Source organism: Phyllobates terribilis, unplaced genomic scaffold, assembly GCF_046119375.1.
Source record: "Phyllobates terribilis strain yellow unplaced genomic scaffold, ASM4611937v1 Scaffold_169__1_contigs__length_4117513, whole genome shotgun sequence".
Classification (NCBI taxonomy): domain Eukaryota; kingdom Metazoa; phylum Chordata; class Amphibia; order Anura; family Dendrobatidae; genus Phyllobates; species Phyllobates terribilis.
Window position 1 is genome coordinate 3,775,127 of NW_027362929.1, and position 16,316 is coordinate 3,791,442.

Sequence of the window (16,316 nt, forward strand, 5' to 3'; positions counted from 1 at the left end):
CAGCGTTCCATTGCCACATTCCGTCTACTGCAGGCGGGATACCTGGATGGCTGAATGTCACTGAGAAGCTCACAGAAACCGCCATAAGCAACAGTTTAAAAGAATGCCACAGACTAATCAACCAAACTTTTTGGGTTGGTTTCTCTTTTATAGTCTGCAGGCATTAAATGAAAGAAGTCAGTGTTCCAGCAGAGGGAGACAACGTTTCAGAAAAGGCATTGTAGCAAACCAAAAAAGAAATTTTAAGCGCAGCAGAGTAACCAGCTCACATACCTGTTAGCTCAGGTGAGTTTAAAAGGCTGCTGTTGATAACAAGGGCATTTGCTAAATAGATGGTGTGTGTGCAACAATATACTGAAAGGTCAATTATATTGTGCAGCTTATCTCACCACCTGTAGTTATTTAGGTGAAAGCTCCAAAATGCTTGCCTAATATGCCTGTTTATCCAAAAGGAAGTATAGAGGGAGAGCTAGATAGATAGCATTGCATTACATTACATTACATGGCAATGCAATGCACAGTTGCTGAAGTTGAACCAAAATGAGCTTGTCATCTGGCTTCTGCAACTTTTAACATGAAAAATCCAATGAGGAGAAGAAAAGCAAAGCCAAAGAGTCCATCCCAAAATCCGACAAACAAGCAAAATGAACAAAAAGCATTGAATTCAATTCTTTCTGATTTTAGAAACTGCATTAAAGAAGGGGTGCACCGGTCCTGGAGATACTGCAATACCAGGTCAATGCGTGGAGTGGACAGAGCAAGCTCTTTTTCCATCTCCCTGTTCTAAAAATCCATTTAATATATGGTCCCCAGATAGGGGACGTATCAGATATTAAACTGATAAGAACAGATACTACACTTGATCTTAGCCAAAAGGCCGAGAAGCGATAACCAGAATTGGTTTCCGACTACGGTGCCACCCAAGGATTCTGAAAAGTCCATTTGTGGAGATGGCCACCTGGACTCCCGTTAAGAAGACATGCTGTCAACCTCTAGATCCCTCACATGCCTGCACTTTTCGGCTTGCTGCTGCTGCAATCCACGCGTTTTAGATCTGCATAACTGCACCTCTTTTAGCACAGTACCCTCAACCCCCGGCTGTTCCCACCCGTCTCAACACCGTTGGAAGGGAGGAGAACCAATTAAGGCGGGGGGGGGGTGGAACGAGCAGCTGTCTACCCTTAGCAGGAGGGTTGCTGATTAATTACCTCTCCTGCTGCTGCTGCTGCTGGCTGTCCAGCAGCAGACTGAAGGTGGCTGCTGCTGTGCGCAGGTATATAAAGGCTCAGAGCCTATTATGACACGCGCAGCCAGCGTTCCATTGCCACATTCCGTCTACTGCAGGCGGGATACCTGGATGGCTGAATGTCACTGAGAAGCTCACAGAGACCGCCATAAGCAACAGTTTAAAAGAATGCCACAGACTAATCAACCAAACTTTTTGGGTTGGTTTCTCTTTTATAGTCTGCAGGCATTAAATGAAAGAAGTCAGTGTTCCAGCAGAGGGAGACAACGTTTCAGAAAAGGCATTGTAGCAAACCAAAAAAGAAATTTTAAGCGCAGCAGAGTAACCAGCTCACATACCTGTTAGCTCAGGTGAGTTTAAAAGGCTGCTGTTGATAACAAGGGCATTTGCTAAATAGATGGTGTGTGTGCAACAATATACTGAAAGGTCAATTATATTGTGCAGCTTATCTCACCACCTGTAGTTATTTAGGTGAAAGCTCCAAAATGCTTGCCTAATATGTCTGTTTATCCAAAAGGAAGTATAGAGGGAGAGCTAGATAGATAGCATTGCATTACATTACATTACATGGCAATGCAATGCACAGTTGCTGAAGTTGAACCAAAATGAGCTTGTCATCTGGCTTCTGCAACTTTTAACATGAAAAATCCAATGAGGAGAAGAAAAGCAAAGCCAAAGAGTCCATCCCAAAATCCGACAAACAAGCAAAATGAACAAAAAGCATTGAATTCAATTCTTTCTGATTTTAGAAACTGCATTAAAGAAGGGGTGCACCGGTCCTGGAGATACTGCAATACCAGGTCAATGCGTGGAGTGGACAGAGCAAGCTCTTTTTCCATCTCCCTGTTCTAAAAATCCATTTAATATATGGTCCCCAGATAGGGGACGTGTCAGATATTAAACTGATAAGAACAGATACTACACTTGATCTTAGCCAAAAGGCCGAGAAGCGATAACCAGAATTGGTTTCCGACTACGGTGCCACCCAAGGATTCTGAAAAGTCCATTTGTGGAGATGGCCACCTGGACTCCCGTTAAGAAGACATGCTGTCAACCTCTAGATCCCTCACATGCCTGCACTTTTCGGCTTGCTGCTGCTGCAATCCACGCGTTTTAGATCTGCATAACTCCACCTCTTTTAGCACAGTACCCTCAACCCCCGGCTGTTCCCACCCGTCTCAACACCGTTGGAAGGGAGGAGAACCAATTAAGGCGGGGGGGGGGGGGTGGAACGAGCAGCTGTCTACCCTTAGCAGGAGGGTTGCTGATTAATTACCTCTCCTGCTGCTGCTGCTGCTGGCTGTCCAGCAGCAGACTGAAGGTGGCTGCTGCTGTGCGCAGGTATATAAAGGCTCAGAGCCTATTATGACACGCGCAGCCAGCGTTCCATTGCCACATTCCGTCTACTGCAGGCGGGATACCTGGATGGCTGAATGTCACTGAGAAGCTCACAGAGACCGCCATAAGCAACAGTTTAAAAGAATGCCACAGACTAATCAACCAAACTTTTTGGGTTGGTTTCTCTTTTATAGTCTGCAGGCATTAAATGAAAGAAGTCAGTGTTCCAGCAGAGGGAGACAACGTTTCAGAAAAGGCATTGTAGCAAACCAAAAAAGAAATTTTAAGCGCAGCAGAGTAACCAGCTCACATACCTGTTAGCTCAGGTGAGTTTAAAAGGCTGCTGTTGATAACAAGGGCATTTGCTAAATAGATGGTGTGTGTGCAACAATATACTGAAAGGTCAATTATATTGTGCAGCTTATCTCACCACCTGTAGTTATTTAGGTGAAAGCTCCAAAATGCTTGCCTAATATGTCTGTTTATCCAAAAGGAAGTATAGAGGGAGAGCTAGATAGATAGCATTGCATTACATTACATTACATGGCAATGCAATGCACAGTTGCTGAAGTTGAACCAAAATGAGCTTGTCATCTGGCTTCTGCAACTTTTAACATGAAAAATCCAATGAGGAGAAGAAAAGCAAAGCCAAAGAGTCCATCCCAAAATCCGACAAACAAGCAAAATGAACAAAAAGCATTGAATTCAATTCTTTCTGATTTTAGAAACTGCATTAAAGAAGGGGTGCACCGGTCCTGGAGATACTGCAATACCAGGTCAATGCGTGGAGTGGACAGAGCAAGCTCTTTTTCCATCTCCCTGTTCTAAAAATCCATTTAATATATGGTCCCCAGATAGGGGACGTATCAGATATTAAACTGATAAGAACAGATACTACACTTGATCTTAGCCAAAAGGCCGAGAAGCGATAACCAGAATTGGTTTCCGACTACGGTGCCACCCAAGGATTCTGAAAAGTCCATTTGTGGAGATGGCCACCTGGACTCCCGTTAAGAAGACATGCTGTCAACCTCTAGATCCCTCACATGCCTGCACTTTTCGGCTTGCTGCTGCTGCAATCCACGCGTTTTAGATCTGCATAACTCCACCTCTTTTAGCACAGTACCCTCAACCCCCGGCTGTTCCCACCCGTCTCAACACCGTTGGAAGGGAGGAGAACCAATTAAGGCGGGGGGGGGGTGGAACGAGCAGCTGTCTACCCTTAGCAGGAGGGTTGCTGATTAATTACCTCTCCTGCTGCTGCTGCTGCTGGCTGTCCAGCAGCAGACTGAAGGTGGCTGCTGCTGTGCGCAGGTATATAAAGGCTCAGAGCCTATTATGACACGCGCAGCCAGCGTTCCATTGCCACATTCCGTCTACTGCAGGCGGGATACCTGGATGGCTGAATGTCACTGAGAAGCTCACAGAGACCGCCATAAGCAACAGTTTAAAAGAATGCCACAGACTAATCAACCAAACTTTTTGGGTTGGTTTCTCTTTTATAGTCTGCAGGCATTAAATGAAAGAAGTCAGTGTTCCAGCAGAGGGAGACAACGTTTCAGAAAAGGCATTGTAGCAAACCAAAAAAGAAATTTTAAGCGCAGCAGAGTAACCAGCTCACATACCTGTTAGCTCAGGTGAGTTTAAAAGGCTGCTGTTGATAACAAGGGCATTTGCTAAATAGATGGTGTGTGTGCAACAATATACTGAAAGGTCAATTATATTGTGCAGCTTATCTCACCACCTGTAGTTATTTAGGTGAAAGCTCCAAAATGCTTGCCTAATATGTCTGTTTATCCAAAAGGAAGTATAGAGGGAGAGCTAGATAGATAGCATTGCATTACATTACATTACATGGCAATGCAATGCACAGTTGCTGAAGTTGAACCAAAATGAGCTTGTCATCTGGCTTCTGCAACTTTTAACATGAAAAATCCAATGAGGAGAAGAAAAGCAAAGCCAAAGAGTCCATCCCAAAATCCGACAAACAAGCAAAATGAACAAAAAGCATTGAATTCAATTCTTTCTGATTTTAGAAACTGCATTAAAGAAGGGGTGCACCGGTCCTGGAGATACTGCAATACCAGGTCAATGCGTGGAGTGGACAGAGCAAGCTCTTTTTCCATCTCCCTGTTCTAAAAATCCATTTAATATATGGTCCCCAGATAGGGGACGTATCAGATATTAAACTGATAAGAACAGATACTACACTTGATCTTAGCCAAAAGGCCGAGAAGCGATAACCAGAATTGGTTTCCGACTACGGTGCCACCCAAGGATTCTGAAAAGTCCATTTGTGGAGATGGCCACCTGGACTCCCGTTAAGAAGACATGCTGTCAACCTCTAGATCCCTCACATGCCTGCACTTTTCGGCTTGCTGCTGCTGCAATCCACGCGTTTTAGATCTGCATAACTCCACCTCTTTTAGCACAGTACCCTCAACCCCCGGCTGTTCCCACCCGCCTCAACACCGTTGGAAGGGAGGAGAACCAATTAAGGCGGGGGGGGGGGGGTGGAACGAGCAGCTGTCCACCCTTAGCAGGAGGGTTGCTGATTAATTACCTCTCCTGCTGCTGCTGCTGCTGGCTGTCCAGCAGCAGACTGAAGGTGGCTGCTGCTGTGCGCAGGTATATAAAGGCTCAGAGCCTATTATGACACGCGCAGCCAGCGTTCCATTGCCACATTCCGTCTACTGCAGGCGGGATACCTGGATGGCTGAATGTCACTGAGAAGCTCACAGAGACCGCCATAAGCAACAGTTTAAAAGAATGCCACAGACTAATCAACCAAACTTTTTGGGTTGGTTTCTCTTTTATAGTCTGCAGGCATTAAATGAAAGAAGTCAGTGTTCCAGCAGAGGGAGACAACATTTCAGAAAAGGCATTGTAGCAAACCAAAAAAGAAATTTTAAGCGCAGCAGAGTAACCAGCTCACATACCTGTTAGCTCAGGTGAGTTTAAAAGGCTGCTGTTGATAACAAGGGCATTTGCTAAATAGATGGTGTGTGTGCAACAATATACTGAAAGGTCAATTATATTGTGCAGCTTATCTCACCACCTGTAGTTATTTAGGTGAAAGCTCCAAAATGCTTGCCTAATATGTCTGTTTATCCAAAAGGAAGTATAGAGGGAGAGCTAGATAGATAGCATTGCATTACATTACATTACATGGCAATGCAATGCACAGTTGCTGAAGTTGAACCAAAATGAGCTTGTCATCTGGCTTCTGCAACTTTTAACATGAAAAATCCAATGAGGAGAAGAAAAGCAAAGCCAAAGAGTCCATCCCAAAATCCGACAAACAAGCAAAATGAACAAAAAGCATTGAATTCAATTCTTTCTGATTTTAGAAACTGCATTAAAGAAGGGGTGCACCGGTCCTGGAGATACTGCAATACCAGGTCAATGCGTGGAGTGGACAGAGCAAGCTCTTTTTCCATCTCCCTGTTCTAAAAATCCATTTAATATATGGTCCCCAGATAGGGGACGTGTCAGATATTAAACTGATAAGAACAGATACTACACTTGATCTTAGCCAAAAGGCCGAGAAGCGATAACCAGAATTGGTTTCCGACTACGGTGCCACCCAAGGATTCTGAAAAGTCCATTTGTGGAGATGGCCACCTGGACTCCCGTTAAGAAGACATGCTGTCAACCTCTAGATCCCTCACATGCCTGCACTTTTCGGCTTGCTGCTGCTGCAATCCACGCGTTTTAGATCTGCATAACTCCACCTCTTTTAGCACAGTACCCTCAACCCCCGGCTGTTCCCACCCGTCTCAACACCGTTGGAAGGGAGGAGAACCAATTAAGGCGGGGGGGGGGTGGAACGAGCAGCTGTCTACCCTTAGCAGGAGGGTTGCTGATTAATTACCTCTCCTGCTGCTGCTGCTGCTGGCTGTCCAGCAGCAGACTGAAGGTGGCTGCTGCTGTGCGCAGGTATATAAAGGCTCAGAGCCTATTATGACACGCGCAGCCAGCGTTCCATTGCCACATTCCGTCTACTGCAGGCGGGATACCTGGATGGCTGAATGTCACTGAGAAGCTCACAGAGACCGCCATAAGCAACAGTTTAAAAGAATGCCACAGACTAATCAACCAAACTTTTTGGGTTGGTTTCTCTTTTATAGTCTGCAGGCATTAAATGAAAGAAGTCAGTGTTCCAGCAGAGGGAGACAACGTTTCAGAAAAGGCATTGTAGCAAACCAAAAAAGAAATTTTAAGTGCAGCAGAGTAACCAGCTCACATACCTGTTAGCTCAGGTGAGTTTAAAAGGCTGCTGTTGATAACAAGGGCATTTGCTAAATAGATGGTGTGTGTGCAACAATATACTGAAAGGTCAATTATATTGTGCAGCTTATCTCACCACCTGTAGTTATTTAGGTGAAAGCTCCAAAATGCTTGCCTAATATGTCTGTTTATCCAAAAGGAAGTATAGAGGGAGAGCTAGATAGATAGCATTGCATTACATTACATTACATGGCAATGCAATGCACAGTTGCTGAAGTTGAACCAAAATGAGCTTGTCATCTGGCTTCTGCAACTTTTAACATGAAAAATCCAATGAGGAGAAGAAAAGCAAAGCCAAAGAGTCCATCCCAAAATCCGACAAACAAGCAAAATGAACAAAAAGCATTGAATTCAATTCTTTCTGATTTTAGAAACTGCATTAAAGAAGGGGTGCACCGGTCCTGGAGATACTGCAATACCAGGTCAATGCGTGGAGTGGACAGAGCAAGCTCTTTTTCCATCTCCCTGTTCTAAAAATCCATTTAATATATGGTCCCCAGATAGGGGACGTATCAGATATTAAACTGATAAGAACAGATACTACACTTGATCTTAGCCAAAAGGCCGAGAAGCGATAACCAGAATTGGTTTCCGACTACGGTGCCACCCAAGGATTCTGAAAAGTCCATTTGTGGAGATGGCCACCTGGACTCCCGTTAAGAAGACATGCTGTCAACCTCTAGATCCCTCACATGCCTGCACTTTTCGGCTTGCTGCTGCTGCAATCCACGCGTTTTAGATCTGCATAACTCCACCTCTTTTAGCACAGTACCCTCAACCCCCGGCTGTTCCCACCCGCCTCAACACCGTTGGAAGGGAGGAGAACCAATTAAGGCGGGGGGGGGGGTGGAACGAGCAGCTGTCTACCCTTAGCAGGAGGGTTGCTGATTAATTACCTCTCCTGCTGCTGCTGCTGCTGGCTGTCCAGCAGCAGACTGAAGGTGGCTGCTGCTGTGCGCAGGTATATAAAGGCTCAGAGCCTATTATGACACGCGCAGCCAGCGTTCCATTGCCACATTCCGTCTACTGCAGGCGGGATACCTGGATGGCTGAATGTCACTGAGAAGCTCACAGAGACCGCCATAAGCAACAGTTTAAAAGAATGCCACAGACTAATCAACCAAACTTTTTGGGTTGGTTTCTCTTTTATAGTCTGCAGGCATTAAATGAAAGAAGTCAGTGTTCCAGCAGAGGGAGACAACGTTTCAGAAAAGGCATTGTAGCAAACCAAAAAAGAAATTTTAAGCGCAGCAGAGTAACCAGCTCACATACCTGTTAGCTCAGGTGAGTTTAAAAGGCTGCTGTTGATAACAAGGGCATTTGCTAAATAGATGGTGTGTGTGCAACAATATACTGAAAGGTCAATTATATTGTGCAGCTTATCTCACCACCTGTAGTTATTTAGGTGAAAGCTCCAAAATGCTTGCCTAATATGTCTGTTTATCCAAAAGGAAGTATAGAGGGAGAGCTAGATAGATAGCATTGCATTACATTACATTACATGGCAATGCAATGCACAGTTGCTGAAGTTGAACCAAAATGAGCTTGTAATCTGGCTTCTGCAACTTTTAACATGAAAAATCCAATGAGGAGAAGAAAAGCAAAGCCAAAGAGTCCATCCCAAAATCCGACAAACAAGCAAAATGAACAAAAAGCATTGAATTCAATTCTTTCTGATTTTAGAAACTGCATTAAAGAAGGGGTGCACCGGTCCTGGAGATACTGCAATACCAGGTCAATGCGTGGAGTGGACAGAGCAAGCTCTTTTTCCATCTCCCTGTTCTAAAAATCCATTTAATATATGGTCCCCAGATAGGGGACGTATCAGATATTAAACTGATAAGAACAGATTTTTTGATTGAAGCTGCATCCAAGGCACTGAAAAATGTGACCGAAGTCACACCAAAACAGCGCACGATGCGAGGATTCATGTGGACCCTTCTCGGAAGAGAGGGTCCCCAATAAACCATCCCCATCCCTCCGAGCCAGAAGGCCACAGCGAGGGTCAGGGATCTCCGATGCTCTCCCTAGCCGAAGCCGGAGAAGAGCCGTTTTCGTGCTCCCAGCTTCCATCTAGGCTGCCACCCTAGTGGAGCTGGAGCCTGTGTTGGTTTCTCAGCCCAAAGCTGACCGGACCTCCGACCGGGTTTATAAAAATTCCCCTTCCTAGCCCGGAGGCCAGGAATAGGGGGGGTTGCTCAGAAAGTATGATTGGCAAAGGTGCGGCGTGCTACGAAGCCAAGTCTTTCTGGGGTTCCCAGTCCCAGTAAGCTTGGACTCCCACCAGGGCGCCTACTCCTGGGGCACATTGCTCCAAAGCCCTCACACTTACCCAGCCTAGTGACTTCGATCCTGGAGGGCCATGTTTTCCATCAGATAACTCTATGAGCCACCTGGCGTACTAACAAGTGCACCAAACCAGTGTGTAATATGCATCAATTTACTAGGGCAGCCCAAGGACAAAACTGCCTTTTCAAAAGATACTACACTTGATCTTAGCCAAAAGGCCGAGAAGCGATAACCAGAATTGGTTTCCGACTACGGTGCCACCGAAGTATTCTGAAAAGTCCATTTGTGGAGATGGCCACCTGGACTCCCGTTAAGAAGACATGCTGTCAACCTCTAGATCCCTCACATGCCTGCACTTTTCGGCTTGCTGCTGCTGCAATCCACGCGTTTTAGATCTGCATAACTCCACCTCTTTTAGCACAGTACCCTCAACCCCCGGCTGTTCCCACCCGCCTCAACACCGTTGGAAGGGAGGAGAACCAATTAAGGCGGGGGGGGGGTGGAACGAGCAGCTGTCTACCCTTAGCAGGAGGGTTGCTGATTAATTACCTCTCCTGCTGCTGCTGCTGCTGGCTGTCCAGCAGCAGACTGAAGGTGGCTGCTGCTGTGCGCAGGTATATAAAGGCTCAGAGCCTATTATGACACGCGCAGCCAGCGTTCCATTGCCACATTCCGTCTACTGCAGGCGGGATACCTGGATGGCTGAATGTCACTGAGAAGCTCACAGAGACCGCCATAAGCAACAGTTTAAAAGAATGCCACAGACTAATCAACCAAACTTTTTGGGTTGGTTTCTCTTTTATAGTCTGCAGGCATTAAATGAAAGAAGTCAGTGTTCCAGCAGAGGGAGACAACGTTTCAGAAAAGGCATTGTAGCAAACCAAAAAAGAAATTTTAAGCGCAGCAGAGTAACCAGCTCACATACCTGTTAGCTCAGGTGAGATTAAAAGGCTGCTGTTGATAACAAGGGCATTTGCTAAATAGATGGTGTGTGTGCAACAATATACTGAAAGGTCAATTATATTGTGCAGCTTATCTCACCACCTGTAGTTATTTAGGTGAAAGCTCCAAAATGCTTGCCTAATATGTCTGTTTATCCAAAAGGAAGTATAGAGGGAGAGCTAGATAGATAGCATTGCATTACATTACATTACATGGCAATGCAATGCACAGTTGCTGAAGTTGAACCAAAATGAGCTTGTCATCTGGCTTCTGCAACTTTTAACATGAAAAATCCAATGAGGAGAAGAAAAGCAAAGCCAAAGAGTCCATCCCAAAATCCGACAAACAAGCAAAATGAACAAAAAGCATTGAATTCAATTCTTTCTGATTTTAGAAACTGCATTAAAGAAGGGGTGCACCGGTCCTGGAGATACTGCAATACCAGGTCAATGCGTGGAGTGGACAGAGCAAGCTCTTTTTCCATCTCCCTGTTCTAAAAATCCATTTAATATATGGTCCCCAGATAGGGGACGTATCAGATATTGAACTGATAAGAACAGATACTACACTTGATCTTAGCCAAAAGGCCGAGAAGCGATAACCAGAATTGGTTTCCGACTACGGTGCCACCCAAGGATTCTGAAAAGTCCATTTGTGGAGATGGCCACCTGGACTCCCGTTAAGAAGACATGCTGTCAACCTCTAGATCCCTCACATGCCTGGACTTTTCGGCTTGCTGCTGCTGCAATCCACGCGTTTTAGATCTGCATAACTCCACCTCTTTTAGCACAGTACCCTCAACCCCCGGCTGTTCCCACCCGCCTCAACACCGTTGGAAGGGAGGAGAACCAATTAAGGCGGGGGGGGGTGGAACGAGCAGCTGTCTACCCTTAGCAGGAGGGTTGCTGATTAATTACCTCTCCTGCTGCTGCTGCTGCTGGCTGTCCAGCAGCAGACTGAAGGTGGCTGCTGCTGTGCGCAGGTATATAAAGGCTCAGAGCCTATTATGACACGCGCAGCCAGCGTTCCATTGCCACATTCCGTCTACTGCAGGCGGGATACCTGGATGGCTGAATGTCACTGAGAAGCTCACAGAGACCGCCATAAGCAACAGTTTAAAAGAATGCCACAGACTAATCAACCAAACTTTTTGGGTTGGTTTCTCTTTTATAGTCTGCAGGCATTAAATGAAAGAAGTCAGTGTTCCAGCAGAGGGAGACAACGTTTCAGAAAAGGCATTGTAGCAAACCAAAAAAGAAATTTTAAGCGCAGCAGAGTAACCAGCTCACATACCTGTTAGCTCAGGTGAGTTTAAAAGGCTGCTGTTGATAACAAGGGCATTTGCTAAATAGATGGTGTGTGTGCAACAATATACTGAAAGGTCAATTATATTGTGCAGCTTATCTCACCACCTGTAGTTATTTAGGTGAAAGCTCCAAAATGCTTGCCTAATATGTCTGTTTATCCAAAAGGAAGTATAGAGGGAGAGCTAGATAGATAGCATTGCATTACATTACATTACATGGCAATGCAATGCACAGTTGCTGAAGTTGAACCAAAATGAGCATGTCATCTGGCTTCTGCAACTTTTAACATGAAAAATCCAATGAGGAGAAGAAAAGCAAAGCCAAAGAGTCCATCCCAAAATCCGACAAACAAGCAAAATGAACAAAAAGCATTGAATTCAATTCTTTCTGATTTTAGAAACTGCATTAAAGAAGGGGTGCACCGGTCCTGGAGATACTTCAATACCAGGTCAATGCGTGGAGTGGACAGAGCAAGCTCTTTTTCCATCTCCCTGTTCTAAAAATCCATTTAATATATGGTCCCCAGATAGGGGACGTATCAGATATTAAACTGATAAGAACAGATACTACACTTGATCTTAGCCAAAAGGCCGAGAAGCGATAACCAGAATTGGTTTCCGACTACGGTGCCACCCAAGGATTCTGAAAAGTCCATTTGTGGAGATGGCCACCTGGACTCCCGTTAAGAAGACATGCTGTCAACCTCTAGATCCCTCACATGCCTGCACTTTTCGGCTTGCTGCTGCTGCAATCCACGCGTTTTAGATCTGCATAACTCCACCTCTTTTAGCACAGTACCCTCAACCCCCGGCTGTTCCCACCCGCCTCAACACCGTTGGAAGGGAGGAGAACCAATTAAGGCGGGGGGGGGGTGGAACGAGCAGCTGTCTACCCTTAGCAGGAGGGTTGCTGATTAATTACCTCTCCTGCTGCTGCTGCTGCTGGCTGTCCAGCAGCAGACTGAAGGTGGCTGCTGCTGTGCGCAGATATATAAAGGCTCAGAGCCTATTATGACACGCGCAGCCAGCGTTCCATTGCCACATTCCGTCTACTGCAGGTGGGATACCTGGATGGCTGAATGTCACTGAGAAGCTCACAGAGGCCGCCATAAGCAACAGTTTAAAAGAATGCCACAGACTAATCAACCAAACTTTTTGGGTTGGTTTCTCTTTTATAGTCTGCAGGCATTAAATGAAAGAAGTCAGTGTTCCAGCAGAGGGAGACAACGTTTCAGAAAAGGCATTGTAGCAAACCAAAAAAGAAATTTTAAGCGCAGCAGAGTAACCAGCTCACATACCTGTTAGCTCAGGTGAGTTTAAAAGGCTGCTGTTGATAACAAGGGCATTTGCTAAATAGATGGTGTGTGTGCAACAATATACTGAAAGGTCAATTATATTGTGCAGCTTATCTCACCACCTGTAGTTATTTAGGTGAAAGCTCCAAAATGCTTGCCTAATATGTCTGTTTATCCAAAAGGAAGTATAGAGGGAGAGCTAGATAGATAGCATTGCATTACATTACATTACATGGCAATGCAATGCACAGTTGCTGAAGTTGAACCAAAATGAGCTTGTCATCTGGCTTCTGCAACTTTTAACATGAAAAATCCAATGAGGAGAAGAAAAGCAAAGCCAAAGAGTCCATCCCAAAATCCGACAAACAAGCAAAATGAACAAAAAGCATTGAATTCAATTCTTTCTGATTTTAGAAACTGCATTAAAGAAGGGGTGCACCGGTCCTGGAGATACTGCAATACCAGGTCAATGCGTGGAGTGGACAGAGCAAGCTCTTTTTCCATCTCCCTGTTCTAAAAATCCATTTAATATATGGTCCCCAGATAGGGGACGTATCAGATATTAAACTGATAAGAACAGATACTACACTTGATCTTAGCCAAAAGGCCGAGAAGCGATAACCAGAATTGGTTTCCGACTACGGTGCCACCCAAGGATTCTGAAAAGTCCATTTGTGGAGATGGCCACCTGGACTCCCGTTAAGAAGACATGCTGTCAACCTCTAGATCCCTCACATGCCTGCACTTTTCGGCTTGCTGCTGCTGCAATCCACGCGTTTTAGATCTGCATAACTCCACCTCTTTTAGCACAGTACCCTCAACCCCCGGCTGTTCCCACCCGCCTCAACACCGTTGGAAGGGAGGAGAACCAATTAAGGCGGGGGGGGGGGGGGGTGGAACGAGCAGCTGTCTACCCTTAGCAGGAGGGTTGCTGATTAATTACCTCTCCTGCTGCTGCTGCTGCTGGCTGTCCAGCAGCAGACTGAAGGTGGCTGCTGCTGTGCGCAGGTATATAAAGGCTCAGAGCCTATTATGACACGCGCAGCCAGCGTTCCATTGCCACATTCCGTCTACTGCAGGCGGGATACCTGGATGGCTGAATGTCACTGAGAAGCTCACAGAGACCGCCATAAGCAACAGTTTAAAAGAATGCCACAGACTAATCAACCAAACTTTTTGGGTTGGTTTCTCTTTTATAGTCTGCAGGCATTAAATGAAAGAAGTCAGTGTTCCAGCAGAGGGAGACAACGTTTCAGAAAAGGCATTGTAGCAAACCAAAAAAGAAATTTTAAGCGCAGCAGAGTAACCGGCTCACATACCTGTTAGCTCAGGTGAGTTTAAAAGGCTGCTGTTGATAACAAGGGCATTTGCTAAATAGATGGTGTGTGTGCAACAATATACTGAAAGGTCAATTATATTGTGCAGCTTATCTCACCACCTGTAGTTATTTAGGTGAAAGCTCCAAAATGCTTGCCTAATATGTCTGTTTATCCAAAATGAAGTATAGAGGGAGAGCTAGATAGATAGCATTGCATTACATTACATTACATGGCAATGCAATGCACAGTTGCTGAAGTTGAACCAAAATGAGCTTGTCATCTGGCTTCTGCAACTTTTAACATGAAAAATCCAATGAGGAGAAGAAAAGCAAAGCCAAAGAGTCCATCCCAAAATCCGACAAACAAGCAAAATGAACAAAAAGCATTGAATTCAATTCTTTCTGATTTTAGAAACTGCATTAAAGAAGGGGTGCACCGGTCCTGGAGATACTGCAATACCAGGTATATGCGTGGAGTGGACAGAGCAAGCTCTTTTTCCATCTCCCTGTTCTAAAAATCCATTTAATATATGGTCCCCAGATAGGGGACGTATCAGATATTAAACTGATAAGAACAGATACTACTCTTGATCTTAGCCAAAAGGCCGAGAAGCGATAACCAGAATTGGTTTCCGACTACGGTGCCACCCAAGGATTCTGAAAAGTCCATTTGTGGAGATGGCCACCTGGACTCCCGTTAAGAAGACATGCTGTCAACCTCTAGATCCCTCACATGCCTGCACTTTTCGGCTTGCTGCTGCTGCAATCCACGCGTTTTAGATCTGCATAACTCCACCTCTTTTAGCACAGTACCCTCAACCCCCGGCTGTTCCCACCCGCCTCAACACCGTTGGAAGGGAGGAGAACCAATTAAGGCGGGGGGGGGGGTGGAACGAGCAGCTGTCTACCCTTAGCAGGAGGGTTGCTGATTAATTACCTCTCCTGCTGCTGCTGCTGCTGGCTGTCCAGCAGCAGACTGAAGGTGGCTGCTGCTGTGCGCAGGTATATAAAGGCTCAGAGCCTATTATGACACGCGCAGCCAGCGTTCCATTGCCACATTCCGTCTACTGCAGGCGGGATACCTGGATGGCTGAATGTCACTGAGAAGCTCACAGAGACCGCCATAAGCAACAGTTTAAAAGAATGCCACAGACTAATCAACCAAACTTTTTGGGTTGGTTTCTCTTTTATAGTCTGCAGGCATTAAATGAAAGAAGTCAGTGTTCCAGCAGAGGGAGACAACGTTTCAGAAAAGGCATTGTAGCAAACCAAAAAAGAAATTTTAAGCGCAGCAGAGTAACCAGCTCACATACCTGTTAGCTCAGGTGAGTTTAAAAGGCTGCTGTTGATAACAAGGGCATTTGCTAAATAGATGGTGTGTGTGCAACAATATACTGAAAGGTCAATTATATTGTGCAGCTTATCTCACCACCTGTAGTTATTTAGGTGAAAGCTCCAAAATGCTTGCCTAATATGTCTGTTTATCCAAAAGGAAGTATAGAGGGAGAGCTAGATAGATAGCATTGCATTACATTACATTACATGGCAATGCAATGCACAGTTGCTGAAGTTGAACCAAAATGAGCTTGTCATCTGGCTTCTGCAACTTTTAACGTGAAAAATCCAATGAGGAGAAGAAAAGCAAAGCCAAAGAGTCCATCCCAAAATCCGACAAACAAGCAAAATGAACAAAAAGCATTGAATTCAATTCTTTCTGATTTTAGAAACTGCATTAAAGAAGGGGTGCACCGGTCCTGGAGATACTGCAATACCAGGTCAATGCGTGGAGTGGACAGAGCAAGCTCATTTTCCATCTCCCTGTTCTAAAAATCCATTTAATATATGGTCCCCAGATAGGGGACGTATCAGATATTAAACTGATAAGAACAGATACTACACTTGATCTTAGCCAAAAGGCCGAGAAGCGATAACCAGAATTGGTTTCCGACTACGGTGCCACCCAAGGATTCTGAAAAGTCCATTTGTGGAGATGGCCACCTGGACTCCCGTTAAGAAGACATGCTGTCAACCTCTAGATCCCTCACATGCCTGCACTTTTCGGCTTGCTGCTGCTGCAATCCACGCGTTTTAGATCTGCATAACTCCACCTCTTTTAGCACAGTACCCTCAACCCCCGGCTGTTCCCACCCGCCTCAACACCGTTGGAAGGGAGGAGAACCAATTAAGGCGGGGGGGGGGTCTGGGGTGGAACGAGCAGCTGTCTACCCTTAGCAGGAGGGTTGCTGATTAATTACCTCTCCTGCTGCTGCTGCTGCTGGCTGTCCAGCAGCA

General features: G+C 45.5%; 12 non-coding genes and 1 pseudogene across 12 annotated transcripts; all 13 read right to left on the reverse strand.

The window, feature by feature from the left end:
• Positions 1-698: 698 nt before the first annotated feature.
• LOC141209654 (U2 spliceosomal RNA) lies at positions 699-889 on the reverse strand. Its single transcript, XR_012279847.1, has one exon. It is a non-coding gene; the product is annotated as a U2 spliceosomal RNA (small nuclear RNA).
• Positions 890-2,009: 1,120 nt separating this feature from the next.
• Positions 2,010-2,200, reverse strand: LOC141210327 (U2 spliceosomal RNA). Its single transcript, XR_012280499.1, has one exon. It is a non-coding gene; the product is annotated as a U2 spliceosomal RNA (small nuclear RNA).
• Positions 2,201-3,323: 1,123 nt separating this feature from the next.
• LOC141209655 (U2 spliceosomal RNA) lies at positions 3,324-3,514 on the reverse strand. Its single transcript, XR_012279848.1, has one exon. It is a non-coding gene; the product is annotated as a U2 spliceosomal RNA (small nuclear RNA).
• A 1,120-nt stretch (positions 3,515-4,634) lies between these two features.
• Positions 4,635-4,825, reverse strand: LOC141209656 (U2 spliceosomal RNA). Its single transcript, XR_012279849.1, has one exon. It is a non-coding gene; the product is annotated as a U2 spliceosomal RNA (small nuclear RNA).
• A 1,123-nt stretch (positions 4,826-5,948) lies between these two features.
• LOC141210328 (U2 spliceosomal RNA) lies at positions 5,949-6,139 on the reverse strand. Its single transcript, XR_012280500.1, has one exon. It is a non-coding gene; the product is annotated as a U2 spliceosomal RNA (small nuclear RNA).
• Positions 6,140-7,259: 1,120 nt separating this feature from the next.
• LOC141209658 (U2 spliceosomal RNA) lies at positions 7,260-7,450 on the reverse strand. The gene has a single exon (XR_012279851.1). It is a non-coding gene; the product is annotated as a U2 spliceosomal RNA (small nuclear RNA).
• Positions 7,451-8,571: 1,121 nt separating this feature from the next.
• Positions 8,572-8,753, reverse strand: LOC141210540 (U2 spliceosomal RNA). The gene has a single exon (XR_012280704.1). It is a non-coding gene; the product is annotated as a U2 spliceosomal RNA (small nuclear RNA).
• Positions 8,754-9,277: 524 nt separating this feature from the next.
• Positions 9,278-9,393, reverse strand: LOC141210773 (U2 spliceosomal RNA; annotated as a pseudogene).
• Positions 9,394-10,513: 1,120 nt separating this feature from the next.
• On the reverse strand, positions 10,514-10,704 carry LOC141210270 (U2 spliceosomal RNA). The gene has a single exon (XR_012280443.1). It is a non-coding gene; the product is annotated as a U2 spliceosomal RNA (small nuclear RNA).
• A 1,119-nt stretch (positions 10,705-11,823) lies between these two features.
• On the reverse strand, positions 11,824-12,014 carry LOC141210176 (U2 spliceosomal RNA). The gene has a single exon (XR_012280352.1). It is a non-coding gene; the product is annotated as a U2 spliceosomal RNA (small nuclear RNA).
• A 1,120-nt stretch (positions 12,015-13,134) lies between these two features.
• LOC141209659 (U2 spliceosomal RNA) lies at positions 13,135-13,325 on the reverse strand. The gene has a single exon (XR_012279852.1). It is a non-coding gene; the product is annotated as a U2 spliceosomal RNA (small nuclear RNA).
• Positions 13,326-14,450: 1,125 nt separating this feature from the next.
• Positions 14,451-14,641, reverse strand: LOC141210472 (U2 spliceosomal RNA). The gene has a single exon (XR_012280640.1). It is a non-coding gene; the product is annotated as a U2 spliceosomal RNA (small nuclear RNA).
• Positions 14,642-15,762: 1,121 nt separating this feature from the next.
• On the reverse strand, positions 15,763-15,953 carry LOC141210002 (U2 spliceosomal RNA). The gene has a single exon (XR_012280184.1). It is a non-coding gene; the product is annotated as a U2 spliceosomal RNA (small nuclear RNA).
• Between the last annotated feature and the right edge of the window lie 363 nt (positions 15,954-16,316).